This window comes from Bison bison, unplaced genomic scaffold (genome assembly GCF_000754665.1).
Source record: "Bison bison bison isolate TAMUID 2011002044 unplaced genomic scaffold, Bison_UMD1.0 scf7180017864089, whole genome shotgun sequence".
NCBI classification, from domain to species: Eukaryota; Metazoa; Chordata; class Mammalia; order Artiodactyla; family Bovidae; genus Bison; species Bison bison.
The window spans coordinates 516319-534668 of record NW_011494661.1 but is presented as its reverse complement, the minus strand read 5'-3'; the positions used below and the strand labels follow the sequence as shown (position 1 = coordinate 534668).

General features: G+C 58.7%; 1 protein-coding gene across 1 annotated transcript in view; it reads left to right on the top strand.

Moving 5' to 3' along the window:
* The window catches only part of MACROD1 (MACRO domain containing 1), a 156637-nt gene that overhangs the window by 22721 nt on the left and 115566 nt on the right, over positions 1 to 18350 (top strand). The window lies entirely within an intron of this gene.

The window sequence follows — 18350 nt, the reverse complement described above, 5'->3', positions numbered from 1 at the left end:
AGCGTGTGGGAAGAGAGAGGCCCGGCAGTCAACCGTCCCCCTGCCGGCAGGGGCCCGCGTATGTTTCATTGTCGCTGCCTGGCTGTATTTCACGTAGGTTTAAACATCATCAAACACCACATCCCTTTTGAGAAGCAAGAGCTGCCTTGTTGAGGAGAAACAGGAACATTGAAATCTGCGGAGCAAATGGCCCAGAGTTGACATTTGCGACGGGAGCTTTATAGCTCCGTCAAAGGCGTTAAGGCCAGCCTGGCAGCCAGCGGAGAACCTGCTGGTGAGGCTCACAGGTCACGGGAAGCTGGGGTGGTTCCAGCTGAAGCCTTGGAGTTTGGCAGAGAAGGGACCAGAGTGTTGCAGGCAGGGCCGGGGTGGGGGGTGATGGAACTCTGTGGATCACCGACCACCTCTCGGCCTCCCCGGCTTTGACCTTGCCTCAGCCAAGTCTCCCTCCTAACAAGGCAGATGGGAGCCCCGTTTGGTTCGTGGAGCAGGGTGCTGGGCTCTGAGGCTCAGAGGGTGGGAGTGGGGACACGCCAGGGACTAGGGCTGCTGCAGCCGCTTCCAAGCCCCTGTGACCCTGAGCAGGATACACCTCCCCTCTGAGCCTCGGTTTCCTCGTCTGTAAACCCGGGAGTGTGACGCCTTCTCTGAAGGTGGTTTGGGAGATGGAGATGCATGCAAATGCCTGGCAAGTCATTGGAACTCAATAAATGGTGCCTGTTACCGCTGAGCAAGTAGGCGTTTGAGCTGGAATTGATTTTTTTAAGAATGTTTAAGCTACCTATTTCCACTGAAAAACAGGTATAATAAAACCGGGGAACCATTAAAACAGGAATAAAAAGAAGTGACAAGGAGGATGCTGGCCTGGGCATTAATAGAAATGTGCCCTGTGCTCCTGGCCACATCTGGAACCCTCTGGCCTGGATGCTCTTGGCACGTGTTGTCTGACCTGCTGGCCTCTTGCCTCGTTCCCGGGTCTGCTCAGCCCGTGGAATGCTGGTGTCTGGTCGAACCAGGGCCCATGGTTCATACCTGCCCTTGTTTTTTATGCTCTTGGTGACTGCTTGGGCAGCTTGGCTCCTGGTACTTACCTTGGCCCCATCCAGAAGACACCTCAAAACTAGGCCTTTGTAACAACTCTATTTCTACTGTGTATGAAAAGTGGCCGTGAACTTCCCTGGTGGTCCAGTGGTTAAGAATCCACCTGCCAACGCAGGAAACATGGATTCGATCCCTGGTCTGGGAAGATTCCACATGCCGCAGAGCAACTAAAGCCCATGCACCACAACTGCTGAGGCCCGCGTGCCCTACAGCTCAAGGTTTGCAACAAGAGAATCCACCGCAATGAGAAGTCCGTGCATGGCAATGAAGAGTAGCCCCCGCTAGCTACAACTAGAGAAAGTTGTACAACAAGTTGTACAACAAGGGCAGCAGTGAAGACCTAGCACCACCAGAAATAAATAATAAATACATTTTTTAAAAAGGAAAGTGGCCTTGAGCTTCCTGGCAGCCATAGCAAAATGGGAAATAAGATTTTGGTTCTGTGACTCTAAACTTGGAAATCTACTTATATTTCAGCTTCATGCCTCTTTCTCATACTTTCTCCTCTGCCTCTGCCACCCTTACCAGCTATTCTTTATTTGCCTACGGCTGCTTCACCCCTTGCTCCAGACCCCGCCTCTAAGTGCACCCCCCCTCGCAGCTTTGCTCCCGACTTGGGAGGGCCCTCTGCCCTCTAGTTTGTCGCCTGGCCTCTGGGCCTCTTGCCTCGCGTAAGCCCACTGGGTCTGCCACTGTGATTTCTCTCAGATGAGCCAGTGACTAATAAGGGTTGCCCCCAGGGGGCCGGCAAAATCTTTCCCTCCTTAATATCGGAGTTTAAAAATGTGTCACCATCGATTTGAAGGAAAGACTTGTTCCTGCTGAGAAAAGTGGCCTGGAGATTCGTCTCGCCTTAGGAATTACACCCAGGCAGCTGCATACATTCCAGAGCCACAGAGGCTCTCTATGCAAATACCGCCTCTCAGCCCCACAGCCAGCCTGGAGAGCCCCCGGAGCTGGCATCCCGCCTGCCCACCTCGCAAGCTCCCACAGGTACTCTGGGGGCCCCGTTGCAGGGGGGCATCCTTGATGAGAAGAGCCTTATTTCTCTCCACCTGTTTGTGGTGAAGCTGGAGGCTGAGCCCATAACTAATTCCATACCGTGATGTGCTTTAACCCTGGAGAAGGAGGAGGAGTGACTTCTGAGAGGGGGGTCCCCACAGCCCCGGCGGGGGGGTCCCTCCTTCACCCTTGCATGTGGATCTGTTGGCTGCACATAGATTTGTCCCAAGGGTGGGATTAAAAAAAATAGGGCCTGGATGCCTCGTCTCCTGACCCTGTTTCACCCTTGCCTGGAAGGGACTTGTTTGGGTCATTTTGCCTATCCCCCTGTCTCCAGGCAGGCTCCCTCCCCTCTGGCTGGCAGGCCTGCCCCTGGCACTTTGCCCTCATCCTGGCCCAACCTCCTGCCCCACAGCCCCAGACCATGGTCCCCTCCTGGTCCAGCTGACCAGGATAATCAGCGTAACAATGACCTGGTGGGTGGCTTTTCAGCCTGGAAAGCTGGTGACTAATCTCCAGCCAGGAAGCTTGAGCCAGATCCTGGGTACTGTCCATTGGGCCACGTCACCCTTGAATGAGTGAGTGAGTGAGTGAGGGCAGTGGGCCCATGGTAACCCCACGTAGTTCCAGGTGTCTATGAGTGGGCGCGGCGTCAGCCCAGGATGGGGGTGTTTGGAAAGCTTGGGAGAGGTCAGGACACCCTGTCCCCCTCTGTCACATGGAGGTTGTGGCGGCTTTATTCTCCTGGGAGGCTCACGCAAGCGTGGCACAGAGCAGAGGGGTGGCCTTGGCCGGCACCAGGATGGTGGCCTGCAATCTGTGGTCTGGCTCTTCTGCCGGGAGCTTAGTGCCGGGTGGGAGAGAGGTGGCCCCAGGGTGCTGGTGTGCCCTCCCTGGTTTTGGGGGAGCCAGTGCAACGGGCAGTGAGGGTAAAGGTGAGCAAGAGGTTTGCAGCCTCCCAGGCGCTTGCTGAGTCGTCGTTTGTCACCTGGTGTAGGGATGTCTGCAGGCTGGTCCCGGTGCCTGCCACCCCAGCTACAGAAAGGGCCCTGCCAGGGCTCTTGGCAGCCGTTACCCTGGGGAAGGAGGGACTTTATTCTTCCGGGCTAAATGTTATCGCCTTTATAGACTTTGGAAATCAGTTTTATGGCCTGCGAAATACGGAAAACGCTGGAGGGGAATGAACCACAGGGTTGCCTCTGGCCCTGAAAGGTCAGGTGGCCGAGGGTGAAGGGGCAGGGCTCACGTTTATCCACGTCTGGGTCACTCTTTGTTGACTGTCATAGCTGGAAGGGGCTTCTCTGGTGGTGCAGTGGTAAAGAATCTGCCTGCCAATGCAAGAGATGCAGGTTCGATCCCTGGATCAGGAAGATCCCCTGGCAACTCGCTGGGGAAGTGACTGGTACACACCGACATGGTCGGGCCTCAGAATCTCTCCTGCCATTTCTTTTTTTAAAAATGATTTTATTTATTTATTTATGGCTGTGCGGGGTCTTCGTCGCTGCGTAGGCTTTTCTCCAGTTGCAGCAAGTGGGAGCCGCTCTCTAGTTGCGGTGTGTGAATCTCCCATTGCGGTGCCATCTCTTGTTGAGGAGCACGGGCTGTAGGGCACACAGGCTCAGCAGTTGTGGTGCCAGTACTGGCAACTTGCTCCAGTACTCTTGCCTGAAAATTCCATGGACAGAGGAGCCTGGTGGGCTGCAGTCCATGGGGTTGGAAAGAGCTGGACACGACTGAGCGACTGAACATGCATACACATGTAGCTGGAAGTGGGGCAGGGATGGTGTGCACCAGAGAGGGCCCTGGAATTCTGTCGGGAGGGTCAGCCTGAGGCTTCAGGACCTGCCCCCTTTGTCAGCTGGTTCCCACTGAACTGGGCTGGCTACTGATAATTGTCGCTTCTTCCTAGACATCCCTCTATACCAGCTGCCTCCTCTCGGGTGCCATCCAGGGCACCTCGCCAGCCACAGGGCAGTGTAGTAAAAAAAAAAAATCAGTCCTCTGGGTTTTGCCAGCTGCGATGCTGGCCTGGCAGGGGCTCCCACCTGCTGAAGGTGCTTCGTCTCCGAGCAGAGTTGGACCACCGGGAGCTGGGTAGGGTGTATGGATGCAGTGGGAGCCCCCTGCAAATCCTCCTCCCTTTCCTGGGCCCAGGACCCTTGAGGGAAGCCCTGAGGGTCTGCCCCAGGAGAAGGCTGCTTCTCTGCTCCTCTCTTGATGTGCAGAGAGCTCCTACACGTCAATAAGAAAAATGGGCAAAAGCTGTGGACAGGCAATTCCCAGTCAGAGAAAAACAAATGGCCAGTAAACAAGTGAAAAGATGCAGAACTTCGCCGGTAATCAGGAAAAAGCTAATTGAAATAAGACATATCACTCTCCACGGCTGGAGAAGAGGCGGAGGCTGGAATTGCCGATGCGCGCAGGTTTGGTCCCTGGGGGAGGGAAAGGCAGCGGAAAACTGGCCTTTGCTGGGCTCACCCCTGCGGCTCGCACGGCCGGCGCAAGTCTTGGAAAGAATTGCTTTATCCCAGAAAACACGGAGACCTTCTCTTTGCTCACAGGGAGTCTCAGCAGGACCACTGCTGCCCTTGTGGCCCCCGGTTTGCCATGCCCACCACTGGAGACGCTCCCGGGGGGATTGGCGCCCGGCCTCATTCCCACGCTCAGCTCCCTTGGCCATGGTCTGTCTGGGCCTGGCCTCTTATGGGGTGGACGCTGCTCCCTGCTGGGCAGTGCCTCTGGGTTTCAGCTCTGTCTGCAAACTCATGGCTGGTGCCGGAGCTGCGCTGCACAACTAGGGGGAGAGGGTATCCGTCGAGGCCACAGTGGAGATGGGGGCCCTCGGCGTTGGGCAGCCCTGGCTCGTGTCACAGCTTCTTCATCCCTGGGATCCTTGATTTAGGGAAGGTCTTGCGCAAATAGTGACCTTGACTCTCTGACTCTCTGGGCATCGTGATGGGTACATCCACATCGTCTGGCCTCAGAATCTCTCCTGCCATTACTTTTTTTAAAAATGATTTTATTTATTTATCTATGGCTGTGCGGGGTCTTCGTCGCTGCGTAGGCTTTTCTCCAGTTGCAGCAAGGGGGAGCCGCTCTCTAGTTGCGGTGTGTGAATCTCCCATTGCGGTGCCGTCTCTTGTTGAGGCGCACGGGCCCTAGGGCACGCAGGCTCAGCAGTTGTGGTGCACAGGCTTAGTTGCTCTGTCGCATGTGGGATCTTCCTGAATGAGGGATCAAACCCGTGTCTCCTGCACTGGCAGGTGGATCCTTTACCACTGAGCCATCAGGGAAGCCCCTTTCCTGCCATTTCTGGTTCCTCTCGGACCCTCTCCAGTCCAGACCAGTTGATGATTTTGGGCCGCTCACCTCCTAGCCAATGCACCCTCTCTTCCCATTTTCACGTTTGACTCTGGTCATTCAGGCTCCAGGTCCCGGCTTGGATGTCATTTCCTCCCGCAGCCTGCCACCTGCTCCGTAGCACAGCCGTCCATTCGTTGAGCAGGTGCAGGGCTCTGAGGCTGCAAGGACAAGCAATGGAGATGTGGTTCTAGGAGCTGGACACCCTGGGGAGCTACACCGTTGCCTACAATGACTTGATTCTGGAGGCAGACCTGTCGGGAGGGTCAGGAAGAGGGGTGCGGGGAGCATCCCAGACAGAGGCCTGAGGTGGCTCCCTGGGGGTGTCTCAGCTTCTTCCCCCCAGGAGCAGGGAAGGCAGAGGGAGGCCGGGGCGGTTGGCGGCTGCTCCTGGAAGCCCAGTCACCCTTTTTCTGCCTGCCCCAAGAGGGCGGCCCTTATCTATAGAGCCCAGCGTGGCCCGACCACAGCAGAGCTGCCTTTGATGCGGAGCTCAAGGGAGAGCACAAGTCTCACTTCAAAGGGCTTCAGTCCCGGGGAATCTGGGTCTCCAAGTCCTTGAATCAGCCTGCCCCTCCTGGCCAGCAGGAGAGCCCCGGCCTGGGGGGAGACCTGAGCTTGGAGCTGGGCTCCTAGGGTCCCAGGCAGCCTCCGCTCGTGGCTCCCTCCTTCCTGTCCTCCAGCCCCCAAGGCCCAGCCTCCTGCCAGCCTTCCCTTTCCTGGACCCCCATCCTGGACGGAGGAGGGCACAGCCCACCTCCCTTCATTCAGAGAGTATGAAATGAGGGAGGCCCAGCCGCCTCTAACAGACACTCAGGGTACAGTGGGAGCAGTGGGCACAGCGCAGGGTATGAGTCTAACTAGGGGGATCCAAAGTAGTGGGCGCTGGTCAGGGAAGGCTTCCTGGAGGAGGCCTGCCTGGGGAGGCTTACTTCCCTGCAGCGATATCTGGTGGGGGCTGGCCTGTGCCTTTCCCTCCAGGTTCACAGATCCCAGTCAGGCTCCTTAACTGGCCTAGGACCTGGTTCACACACGAACCTCTGTCACCATAGCTTTGGGCAAGCTCCTTAGGCCCGGGCGTCAGTTTACCTGCTTGAAAGTGGGGATGAGTGAGGACGGAACACGGTGACAGATGTCTGGTGCCTGGCACCATTGGGCAGCACTGCCTTGCCTCTCACAGATAGAAGTCCCCCCTAATCATGAGGTGCCAGATGTGGGCCGTCCCACGGGGAGGACACAAAGCCATTACAAGACCCCAGGGTGCCGCCCGGGTGTGCCAAGTGTCAGCTCCCGAGGACCGAGGCCTCGCTGAGAGCATGCCTCCTGCGTCTTCCCGGTCACAGGTTCCATCTGCCAGCCCCTGGGGAGCCGCCATCCCTGCTGATGGGCCTTCGGCCCCTCACCCCGGGCTTGTAATCTCAGCTCTAAGGGACTGCAATCCCTTTCTCCAGCCCCACCACAACTAATCCATTCGCCAGGGCCCCGATCCAAGAGAAAGCTAATTAAAGAATTTCTGCTCTTGGCTCAGCCTGGGCTTTGAAGATTCCCCTTGGTCTTCCCGAGTATCTGAAAACAGGTGGAGAAAGGGGGCCTCAGAAAGGGTGTCGGATAAGCCCCCAGAGCCTCAGTAATAGGCTTAATCCCCACAAAGCCGGCAGACGTCAAATGGTCCCCCCGCCCAGCACTGCTGAGAAGGTGCTCAGGGCTCGTGACCCCGTGGGCCCCAGACCGCACGCTTCCCTGCCCCTGGTTTTCTGTGACCGTGAGGCCGTGTGTTTCCCCAGGAGGGTCAAGGCCGTGGAAGGGGAGGGCGCAGGCCCCTGGCCGCACCGTCTGCAGAGCAGTGAGTGGCATTGTGACGCTGAATCTTCTTGTCTGTGACGCTGGAGGTCCCTGCGGGAGGATGGCTGTGACTCCTGGCACGGACCTGATGTCCCGTCAGGCGGGCTCGCTTCCTCCTGCCCCTCTGTCCAGAGCCTCCCATGTTTCTTTCGAGAGCTTGTGTGCCTTTTGGAGATTTTAATCAACCAACCACAACCACATGGCATTATTCAACACTGTGAGCGGAGTGTGTGAGCCACGGGGAGCGGGGTCTTTAGGGTCCTGCTCACTTGCTGTCTGGGGACCTGGCACTCAGTAGGTGCCAATAAAGACTTGTTGGGCGTGTGGTTGGTAGACCCTCCTGAGAGGGGTGCTGTTTGCTCTCACAGGACTTCCTCTACCATTGCTGTCTTCAGAAAATGCCTGCAGGGTCTTTAGGGGAATCACTGAGCCCCTGAATGTGGGTCGGGAGGATCTTAGAGTCAGCCCTCCTCAACACTCTGAGCCAAGCCTGGTATAACAACTGGAGAGAATCGGGGTGTCGGCGGCCACACCAGCCACCCCCCGCCCCCTCCCAGGCTGCTGCTCCCCATTTCCCTTGCAGTCCTGGGGGTGCAGGGAGCATTTAGACCCGCAGTCCCCCGTGCGGGGGCCTTGGGCCTGTATCACGGAAATAAAAATGATAAAAAAACAGTCACTGAATTCTGGGTGGCAGTAAATTACTTAACACCTGAAACGGGTTGAAATGTGGCCACTGTGGCTTTTAATAAGCCCATCTCCAACGCCGCTGCTTCCATGGGGAGCCGGCCGGCCTCTTCTCGAGGCATAATTTCTTCGTGTCCCAGGCTTGGCAGCGGTGCAAATAAGATTTCACGTCCCCTGTAAATCTCTGCGGGGGGAGCGCCGGGTTTTCATTTGTGCTGTCAGTTAGCAGCTCGAGGGAGCCTATTTACTCCGCCTCAGAAGGAGAGGGTCTCTCAGAGGTGCTGGTGCCAGGCCTGGGGGCGGCGGGCTGTGCAGAGGCCGGTGCTGACAAGGGGACGAGGGCTGTGGAGGATGGGAGGGGAGGCAGGTGGGCTGGGGGTGCCTGAAAGTGATGCGCGACCTCCTCCCAGCCCTTGGGAGGCAGCATTTCGGGGCTGGCGGGGGACCTCGGCTCTGTCTGGGGCCTCGTACTCTGGTGCGGGGTGGGATTGGGGTTGTTAGGCCTCTCCCGGGTTTGGTTGCTTCTTCTCCAGGATGTTTGGTGAGGCCGAGACCCCTCCTGGGAAGTAGGGGCAGGAGGACAGAAGCTTCTGGAACCTGGTGGTGGCTGGGTAAGAGCAGGGATGGGATGGCAGCCACCCTTTATCCTACTTGAACTGACTGACCAGTAGGAGCTGGGTACCAGAAGCAGAGGCCTTGGGCTTTGGGATGTCCCTTGGCGGCTGAGCAGCTATTCGGGGGCTTACTCCACTCATGTCCATAACCTCAGTGATACATGAGGCCTGAGATTTCTTTGCGAAGGAAAGGGCTGGAAACTGCTTGGCTGGAGCAGGGCTGCAGCAGGGGAGGTCCAGGGTCTCAGGGGAGACCAGCCTGTTCCCCAGGGGCCATCGGAAGACGTGATGGGGTGACTAGGGCTCTTCGTTGCCAGCCTGTCACCTCCACCACCCAGAACTCGTGCCGCCTCAAGGGGCCCGCCCACTCTGCTTGCTGTCCTGGGAGGACGGGCTCAGGACCACTCAGACCACCTTCTGCTCTTCAGAAAGGGTCAGTTGTGTTTGGAGGCTCTTCTTTCCATTGACCTGGAATGCAGGTCCTGGATCTCCCCCGTGGTCCCTGGTGATTTCCTCCTGTGGGCCCATCCCTGTGGGCCTCCAGCCACAAGCCGCCCCCACCCAGCCCATCCAGGGCATTTACTAAAACCTGAGATGCCCTCATCTCCACCCCTGTTCTCCGGAGGCCGAAAGCTTTGGTCAGCCTGAGAGCCCCTCTAGCAGGTTTGGGGAGCAGGCCACAGACCTCAGATGGGGTCGGGGTGGTGTGGGGAGCAGACCCAGGGGCTGTTGTGGAGACACCTGGGCCTCCCTGGGGGATGTGCCGGCCAGGTCAGCGCCCATACCTGGGAGCCAGGGGTGCTGGGTAAACCCCGAGGGCACCAGGCACGGGGCCTGTGCTCCCTGGACAAGCGGGGGCACGGGGGGATGCAGCACTCCAGCCCTCTCACGGGGCCCTGGCACACGCAGGAGCAGAGTCGGCGCTGTCCCAATGGGAGAATCGAGAGCCGTGAACTGTCCTCACGCACAGGCTTTACAGACGCACAGGGAGTAGGCGGTGGGGCCTGTGGGTCTCACCCAGCTCTGAGGCCCTGCCTGGGGAGCCCCCAGGACAGGCATTAACCCGGTGGTTCCCAGCCCGTGAGCCCTTCCTAGGCAGAACTTCTGTTAGCTCTCAGGGCCTGAGGAACACAGCCCCCGAGCCCAGCTCTCCTCCTGCTCCCGCTTGAAGAGAGGGGCCCAGGGGCACCTGGTTCTGGGCCCTGCTGTCGGTCGTGTAGAGGGTGTGGTGAGCTGGGTCAGCGCCCCCCTCAGGGCTAGGGGTTGGGGCTGGGGGAAGTAAGACTGCCTGCTGACCGGTGCCCGGTCTTGGAAAGTCGTCCTCCTTGGGTCCCGCCCTGATGGAGTGATCTGTTGGTCGATCGATTTGCTGGTGTTTATTGGCCGTTCACATTGGCCATGCCTCTGGGGTCTGAAAGGGGAGGAAGGGAAGATGTGCCCGCCAGGGGCCCCTAGTGAGCGAGGTGCTGGGACCCGTCACCTGTGCAGGTGAGAACCAGCAGGTGGACACGGCCTCACCAGAGACGAGGCCTGAGTTGAACCTTCAACGGCCCTCAAGGGCATCGGGCCAGGAAGTCGGGGTCAGGGCCTGCCAGGGAGTGAACAGTACCCGGTGTGGCCAGGGGTGGGGGCCGGTGGATCGGCGCCGTGCTTCCAGGGGAAGCGGAGTCTTCCAGAGGGCGTACAGGACCAGACCCGCCTCTGTGCCCTGGCCTCAGCGCTTCTGACAGCCACGTGCCAGGCCCGCTCCCTTGCCCCCCGAGTCCTTCTCGTCTGAGGAAACACCCTCAGTGGAGACATGGCTCCCGGAGACCCTCCCCACGCCGCCTCGGTCATGAACATCCCTTCCCTACCTCCATGAGGCTGGAAGGGGGCCCCAGCCCCACTCCCAGCACACAGTAGGCCATCAGTAAACATCTACTGACTGGCTGGTGGATCATGTTCTTAAAAGATGAGTCTCGGGTGAGGGAGTAGCAGGCAGCCCTCCCGAGCACCCCACCGTGTGCTGGGTGGACCCGCGGACGAGGTCAGGGAAGCCGTCTGTCCCTTCCCCAAGGCCCACAGTCTCTGGGATGCACCCCCCGCACCCCCGCCCAGGGGGCCAGCACTGAGGACTAAGAGGGTGGGGGGAAGGGCATCTACAGGGTCAGAGCACCCCATGTCACCCCAGCCAGGCCACCTGCCAGCAAGGCACATCCAGAAATAACCTTGCTTCCTTGGAATATAAGGGGAAAAACTCATTAACCCGTTTCCAGATGTGGAATCAGATCTAAGGCAGAAGTAATGAGCTCTTATTTTATGTTAAATTTAGCAGAAACTGCTATTGTTCTCACGGAAAATAGTTTTTTTCCTACGGCTCCCCCCCGCCCCGCCCCCTGCCCCGCGAGGTGTGAGATATCAGAGTAGGCCTGCAGAGTCGTGAAATCGGCAGGTGCATCTTGGGGATGAAGGGGGTTGGGGGTGGGAGGACCAGGGCCAGCAGAGGGACAGCCGTGTCCCCAGCGCCCGAGCGGTTCCAGGCTTATCTGGGCGCCCACACGGCTGCTGGAGCCTCTTACAAGATAATCCACGGCTTCTATTAATACGTCTCCTCATGAAAACCCTCTTGGAATCGGCCTTTAGCTGGCAGTCGCCTTCCCTGGGGCCTGTGGGATGGGGTCAGACACCCCTCTCCGTCCTGCAGCTGGATCACGGTTTTGGTTCTGGTGGTGCCCGGGGAATGTACTAACCCAGAGTCTCCTTCCCGCCCAGCCACCACCTCTGTGCCCGTGGGCCCCGACAGCCGGGCTGACCCTCGGAGGGCAGCCTGGGGAGGGGACGTGGGCAACCGAGACCCCCTGGGCGACAGATCCTGGCCCTGGGCACGCTGGGCCGCCAAGCTGGGAGTCAGCAGCCGAGAGGCCTGTAAAAGTTAAATCGTTCTATTTATTTCAAGAAAAGGACAAGGAAAGTGGACTTGGACATTTTATATGAAAAGAGACAAACAGAAAACAGGACCAAATAAGTTCATCACATTCATCTCAACATTGAAGTTTCAAGGCACCTACAGGAAGGAGGCCCAAGGGCAGTTTGCAGTGCACTTTGGTTTGTGTTGTCGTCGTGGTGGGTGTTTGCGTGTCCAGTGGTGAGGCTGGGACGGGGGCAAGTGGGCCCGGGGCCAGGCCGGGTCAGCCAGCCCAGAGTCAGATGGCAGCAGGCAGCAGCGGGAGCAGTCCCACCACTCAGACCCCCAAGACTGCTCTGCCCTTCGGAGGGAAATGAAGATGGGGGTGGCCAGGGCTGATTCTGCAGGGGGGGAAGTGCAGGGGCTCAAGGGAAGCAGAGGTGCCCTGGCTGGGGTCTCTCAGATGGCAGGAGGGACCTTGGTCGCAGCCCTGTCCTCCCCGGGCCGTGGGCTGGCCAGGCATCCGCCTTCTGCAGCAGAGGGACCCGCTTCATTTACCAGGCTCTGCCCAAGGACCCCTCCCTGCTGTCTTCCTCCCCAGGCTGTGGGGGAGGGATTCTGCTGAGTCCCCCGGCCACCCCCCAGCCCCGCCAGTGTTTTATCATACCACACCTCATGAGATACAGTAACCTTACCTCATGAGATACGGTAACCTTTGAACATTGGGAGGGGAGATTGCAGTTGGTGGCTCTTAAAAACATTTGCTCTGCAGGGCGTACGCGTGGGGTTTCCTTAGTTTACTCTTCTTCTCCGCGTCCCTGTTCATACCCGCCTGGGGATGTTTGGAATTAGGGGGCGCCCGCCCCAGCCAGCAGAGTCGGGCAACCGCACTGTCTCTCTGGCTCACCCCTGTTCACAGCCCCGCAGCCGTTCCCAGCCTTCCATAGCATCTCCCTGCTTCTCTGCCTCTCAGATGGCAAACTTCTAACGCTGGGCACTTCTGCTTCCTCCCCAGGGCTCTCAGTGTCTCCTGGACGCTGGGTGGGCTTCTCAGCTGAGGCTGCTGGCCTGCAGGCAGGTGGTGTGCCGGGCTGGGTTAAAAAAAAAAAATCTAAGCTAGGTCCAGGGTTTTGTGTGTCTTCTTCCTGGGTTCCCAGAACCTTTTGAAAACGGGACCAGCCGGAGGTGGGTGGTCTCTGGGACCCTCTGCAGGCGTGTCCTCCGCACAGGGCACTGAGAAGCGCCCTGGACCACTGAGTTCCCAGAGATGAGCAGGTGGCAGCCCTGCTGTGTCTTCTATCGCTGGCTTGGGTTGCATTTGTTTTCCTCTGTCTTGAGGAGAGCCCGGTTGGGTCATCCAGGTGGGTGGTTCAGATGTGGGGACTCTTGACAGGAGTGTCAGACAAGGCGGGACACCCAGTTCTCTGCCCTCATCAGCCACCTGAGGCTCGGCTCAGAGAGGGGAAACCGGGTCCCCCAGGTGGGCGGCTGGGTCTCACCCATGGCTGGATTTCCCCAACAGGCTCGTGGCTGCTGATCGCTGGGTCCAAGGGAGGGTGGAGTGCGATTTTCGAGGAGGAGGAGCCCTGCTAAGGCTGCCAGCGGCGTGGGTGCGGGAGGAGAGGTTCCATCATGCCCGCCCAGGCCCTGTGCACTGAACCCCGGGGACTCACGACAGAGGAGGAGAGGGACACCCCTGCGTGTCAGGCACTGTTCCAGGCCTCGGTGACCCCGCGTGGAGGAGTGTGGGGACCTGGTATCTTGCCTGAGTGGCATCCACCCTAACAGCCATAAAAGAGATTTAGGGGCAGTGACCACAAAGACCTTCCGGCAAGGTCGCCCTGGGCTTAGACGTTCGGGCTTTCAGGTATGGGGGCGGCGTGGGTGGGTGTGGGAGGGACAGGGGCCATGGCACCAGGGTGGCTCTGATGGCCTCAGTGCCTCAGAGACTGGCTGTGCCCGGAAGTGGGGGCCACGCCAGCCCCCCCACACACAGGACCCCCAGTGCCCTCGTATGTCCACACTGCCCTCTCAGCACAAGAAACGGGGTGCGGGCCAGTGACAGTGGTCCCAAGAAGCCCCTGGCCTGGCAGGCTCTCCCACGGGGAGCAAGGCATCAGCTTTGCTGATCAGCAAGGCATCAAGCTGGTAAAGACCTGCTTGCCCTGGGCACGATGCCTGCAGAGGGGACCTGGGCAAAGGCGGGCTTTGCCCCTGCAAAACTGGAGATGGGGGTTTTGGGCAATCCTGCAAATCACATTAATGTGAGAAAATGGGCCTGGCCCCAGCGATAATAGAATTTCTGAAACTAGAGAAAAACAGTGTATTAAAAATGCAAAGGGAGGGCGGAAGAAAAGGGAGGGAAAATCAAGAGCCAAGGGAATCTTCTTGAGTGTTTTTAAAGAAGCAAATGTGGGTATTTCAGGCAACTACTTAGAACATTTCAAAAGAAATGGTAAATGCTTAAAAACGGATAGTGAAAAGCGCCCCAGGCAGCCGTCAACCTGGCTGGGACGGAGGCACTGAGCCGGCAGCCTCGAGCGTGTTGCTGGGGGAGCAGCCAGTGGGATGGGAGCTTCAGTGCCCCGGAAACGGCCCCCTAGAGGACCCAGGAGAGCCAGCCCAGGTGGTGGGTCACTCTGCGCTCCGGACTCTGAGACGAGGCGGCACGTGTCTGGACTTCCTCTCCAGGTGTCTCTTAGACACTGAGGATGGGGATTCTGCAGGCTGTCTGGTGTGTAAGCGGCCCTCTGCCGTGGCTAGGTGGCCCGGCTGTGGGATGGCCCTGCTGTGGGATGGCCCTGACCTGTGATTTTCAGGGGACATGCGTCATTTTGAGCAATCTCCCAATATCTTGCTTACACGGTCCTCAGGGATGGTAAAGTAAGAGTAGGAGCCAAGATCTTCTCGTCCAAGAACCAGGCATTGGTATAGGCAAGAAAGTACCTGCCACATCCCCATCAAGTGCTTGAATGCTCCCAGTGACAGGGAGCTCACTGCCTCTCTCTGCTGGGCAGCTCTCTCTTCCTGACCTTCAGTTCTCTCTACAGCTGGCCCCACTTCCCCTTCACTGGCTGCAGGGAAGGGATCAGAAACAGACCCGCCCTGGAACAGAAAGGAAGCTGAAAGGCTCATGGCTTTACAAAGTCCTGCTCACAAAGGTCCCCTAGCTTTTCACCCTGAAGGCAGATGGGATCTGGAGGGTGGTGGGGGCAACAGAGTCTCTGCTGGGGGCCGGGACAGCCCCCAATCCCACGGCACTTGATGGAAGCAAACCTGCTTTCCCCTCCAGACTCGAGGCCAGGCTCTGTCCACGTCAGCGTGTCCCGAGCGCTGGAGCAGGCATGGGGCCAGCCTTCAGAGATCCTCAGCTCCCCGCAAGCCAGGCCCAGCCAACCTGCGCTCTGCCTAGACCACTGGGAGCAGGTTCATAAAATGCGAAAAATCCCCCTTTCCCTTCACCTCCGAGGAGTTTAATCTTTCCTAATCAATTTAGCAGACTCGCTTGGTTGTAAATGGTAATGATTTGCATTTTTGAGCCTTTTTATCCCTCCTTAAGAAAAAAGATGCCTCCTCTGCCTGCATTCTGGAAGGCCTGAGCTGGGCTGTGAATGGCTCGTTAGCATTCACCCTGGCGCAGATCCAGTGCCAGGCATCCGCCGCCCAGCACCTGCACGGATCTGAGTTTGGGGGGGTATGGCCACACGGCTGACCCCGCCCGAGCCCCTGAGAATGCAGTCTGGCCCTCAGGGGGCTTCAGCCACTGTGCGCCTTGAGGCCCTGCCTTCCTGCAAGTGCCCCAGCTCTCCCCCGGCTGCCTTCTCAGCTCCATTGCTCCCTGTCTGCCGCATCCAATTTTTCTTGTTGTATTTTTCATAAGCGCGAGGCTCAGAAGCCCCGTCCTCCCTGGCACGTTCAGCAGGAAGCAGATTTCTGGAGGGGGTTGGCTTTGGGACTTGAGCTGCCATTGGAGGGGGGTGGCAGTGTCCTCTGCTCGCTCTGCGGCTCTGAGGGGGTGAAGGAGCGGGCTCAGACGCAGTCTCGGCACGTTGCCCGGCTGCCCCTTCCCTTCTCGAGGCCCCAGTCAGCCCCCTCAGCCCCCCAGGACCCCTCACCCGGCCAGTCCCTCTTACTCTTGGCCTCCATCACCTGCCATGGGCCAACTAGAACCTTCCAGAGTCAGTAGACAGGGGTAGGCGGGTAGTGGGCGCCTCTTTTCTGCCAGTGGTGCACCCAGCTTTTCTGGGTGGAACCAGACCCGGCCTCAGCCCACCCCTGCTTTACAGAAGGGGAAACAGAGGCTGTGGGTTCACAAAGCCGGCTTTCCCTGCCCCGCCTGGAAACCCTCCCTGTCTCTTCGTGCTCTGCTGCTTGCTGGGGCAGTCGGGCCTCCCGGGACCCGTAGGGGACTGCGGGGGAAGCTTGGTGCCCATCGAAGAAGACAGAGGCACAGGCAGGCATGGGCTTCGGACTTAGGGAGCGGAAGCCTGAGCCCCCCAGTCGTGCCATCTTCCCAGCCGCCGTCACCTCCCCTGCCAGTGTCACCCAAAGCGGGAAGGAGCCGGCGCCCCAGCTCCTGCCCCCGAAGCCCAGAGGCCCCCTGGTTGGCCACGCAGCTTGCCATGTTAGTGGGAGGAAGTCCAGGACGCAGGGGCCAACCTAGAGAAGATGGAGGCTTCCGCGGAAGGCCGCGGGAAGAGGGAAGAAAAGGAGCTTCTGATGCACATCATGTCTGCGGAATTGAGTATGACTAATTAATAGATTTTATTCTTAGTAATCTCTTAAGCATTCCATACGTTGGGCCCCACGCCTGAGCTGAGCTTACAAGAGGCCTCATTCGCAAAATGCAAATGACTCGCCTGGCCCCGCTGCCTGCTTTCCTCGCCTTCTCTCTTTCCTTTTTTTTAGGGGAAATTTAAAGGAAAATTGCCATGTAATAGAAAAGAGATTCCAATCACTACATCTAATTACCACGAAGGGTAAACCACTTAACCAAAGAAGTGTCATGGGCTTTTTTTTTTTTCTTTTTTAAACTTGAAACCTGCCTTAAATACCACGAGATACACTCATCAGCGCTGAGGGCACGGAGGTTTGTTCCGGCTAGTTAAGAGGCTGCAAAGGTCAGGTGGGCCGCCCACAAGAGGGAGATTCTAGACAGAAGTGGTGGCCCAGGCCCTGTGTCCTCAGGTGCTTCTCGGGGCTGGGGGAGGCTGGGCGCCCTGGCACACCCTTTCTCGTTAGGTTACCTGGCTGGCCAGGGGGAACCTGGACCAGGAGGGGATGGGGTTTCAGAGTGGACCTGGCTTCAGGGCCCCATCCCTGGCCTGGGGGGCCGGGAGACAGCTGACATTGGAGGCTTGTTCTTAGAAGGGGCTCTGGAGAGGTACTGGGATGCTGAGAAAAGATGAGAGGAGGCCCGTGGGGCCTGGCTGGGCTGAGTCTCCACTGTCTCCAGCAATTTTACACGGGCAGAAGGATGCCTGCAGCAAGGACCTGGCTTCCCCTCGGGGTGAGGTGGGGCCCGCGCCCCTGAGTGCAGGAGCTGGGAGGAGGAGACCGATATGTCCTCAGGCTGGGGTTGGGGCGGGGGGCCTGGCCTGCTTTGAGCGAGAAGGAGGGTGGTCATCTTCCGGGCCTGGCTTGGAGGGTGCTGCTGGCATAGGCAGGCTCTCAGAGCTGCCGGGTGTGCCCTCGCTGTGTAGGACCTCCTGCGGTTCCCCAAATACCTTCCCACCCAGCCTCTAAGGGGAGGATCTGACCTCTCACTTGGCTCCGGGAGAGGAGGACATATGTGGAGGGAGAGCAGGGGACCCAGCATGTTGGTGGCTGGGGTGGGGGTTTGGCAGCAGGGAGGCTGGGACCCAGGGTTCCTGGCACACTGGCCAGAGACTGGAGTGGTGCCCTTAGGGAGAAGACTGCATTCAGGGAACAGCAGAGACCTTGAACTTCTGACCCCTGGCCAGTGCCCCTTCTCCTGGACGCTGCTTGGGGGTCCCCTCTGCCCCTCCCTGGGCCACAGGGAAGGGGCCTGTGTCTGGGGCGGGGGTGGGAGAGGGAGATGTGAGATTGACGCTCGGAAGCTTTTCTTTCCTGACTTCATCGTAGGAGAAAGCGCTTCAGGTGGGAAAAGGGAAACAGCTCGAGTCTAGAATGAAATGTGTCAGTGACCCTCGGCGTCTCCCTCAAGCTGGGGGTCGAGGATCCCGCTCTGTGATACCATCCGCCCCGCCCGGCGATGAGCGCTGCACCTCTCGTCCACCTCACTCACACGGCCGTTGTGTCCGTCTGTTTGAACCCCGGCCTCTTCGCTGAGGGGCCAGCGGCGTCTTTTCATGTTGGGCGGGTGGCTGGGCCCCGGGCCTGTCCCCGTAGCCCAGTGACTGCTGTTTGTCTCCTCTCCCTGCCTTTGGCTTTTGTCAGAGCAGCCGAGGTCTTTTGAAAACGCCACGGCCAGGGGCTGGACCCCTTCTCATCCTCCCTGCCCTCAGGCCAGCGCCTCTCCTTTTGATATTGCCCCTCCTGGGTGCAGGACAGCTGGCACCTGGACAAACAGTGACCCCCAGCTGCCCGAGTGCTGGAACGCCGTGGCCATCAGAACCCCAGGCCCCTCTCCTCTCTTCTTGCCAGATTCGCTGTCATTATTTCATCATCGTTTTAATCTCATGGCTCGCCAAACAGTCCTGTCAGTTATGAATGATGGCAGCATTGATTCCAGAGGGAAGGGAAAAAAAAAACTGAACTCTTCTGAAGGCTCCGGTCAGTGTCCTTTTGGAGGCTGGCATTTTTAGAGAGATCTGGCCTTCCTTCTGCAGAGCAGAGACCCCGGGGTGGGCACGGCTGAGTGTGTTCTACATTCTTGGGTG